A 1,436-nucleotide genomic window follows, 5' to 3' on the forward strand; every position below is an offset into this window, starting at 1 on the left:
GAGAGAGAGAGAGAGAGAGAGAGAGAGAGAGAGAGAGAGAGAATGTTATTGCCAAGAGTAGCCTAACAATACATGTTAATTAAATGTGATATGGTACTTTGCATGGGATCTTGAGAAAGAAAACAGAGATTAAGCCAAGTAAGACTTTCTAGACGTCAGTTAATAATTGTTTGAATTCATTAGCTGCCACAAATATGCAATACTTATATTAGATACTAATAATAGGAAAGACTGTATGAAATAAGGGACAACTGTACATTACCTTCTCTGTTCTGTCTGCAATATGCTCAATCCTATTTTTAAACAGCAATAACACATAATAGTGTTTGTAGGGTTATTTGAAGAGCTTCTAAAAAACTGGGGGAACATGCTATCAATCAATGTTCTATAATAAGCTCTAATGTCTATACACAGTTTCCTGGCTTAGAAAATGCCTTAATATATATTACCATATTGAAATTCCTAAATAGTTAGGTGAAATAGCCATAATTCTCTGTTCCTATATTATACTTTAGTAAAAATGGAGCTCAGAAGAGTGAGATAGCCTGCTTGCGTGAATCAGTCCCTCAAGATGACTCCAGTTCTAATGATCTTTTTGCCATATCCCCTTTAGAGTTTAGTTGTTGTTTCTAAACATTAGCAATAAAATAAGCAATAGCAACATCAGAATTTAATGACTGTCTTCATAAGTTGTGTGAAAAATTTCCAAATCTCTCCCTAGAACAACTGATCTCCCCAAGTAGTTATGACCTTTATTGAAGCATTAGCTAGCAGCACCTTATCTGAAAAAGACACCAGGTAATAATTACCTCCTAGGATCCAGAGCATGTCACCAAGGATAGATGGTTCTGTACATGGACAGAAGCGTGTTGCTCACCAGAAAGCATTATTTTTTTATTCTACACACTTTAGGAATATTATTCAAGGAGTTTACTGAAGAACTGTAAACATCTCACTCACTAAGAACTTGCTGATAATATATCATACTCTATACTTTGAACTGGGAAAGTGTTCAAAGACCAGTGGTGGTTTGGGATCATTTACAAAGTGTTCCAGCTGTGGTGGCCATATGCTTCTCCATCTGCCTGCATTATGTGGGTATTGTTTTGCTATGTTCCAAAGCATGCCCATTCTTGTTTTGGGATTATAGACTCCTTAGAGTACATATACAGTTTTGTTATTTAGTCCAGTTTACCAGTTGTAAATTAGCACATACTTTCTTTTTTCTCCAAATATAGAGAACATATAACTTTTAAATTGTGAGGTGTGTCAGTGTGAGAAATTGTGGGTTTTGGCAATTATTTTATTGTTAGTCTATTAGTCTCTAGTTGAGGAGTCACTGATAGTTAAAACATTTCCTAATAAACATAGAGCGACAATACAACTTACTAGGAATAACTAACTAAAGTCATTCTGAGAGAAGATGACCCTATAGA

Source organism: Mus pahari, chromosome 6, assembly GCF_900095145.1.
Source record: "Mus pahari chromosome 6, PAHARI_EIJ_v1.1, whole genome shotgun sequence".
NCBI classification, from domain to species: domain Eukaryota; kingdom Metazoa; phylum Chordata; class Mammalia; order Rodentia; family Muridae; genus Mus; species Mus pahari.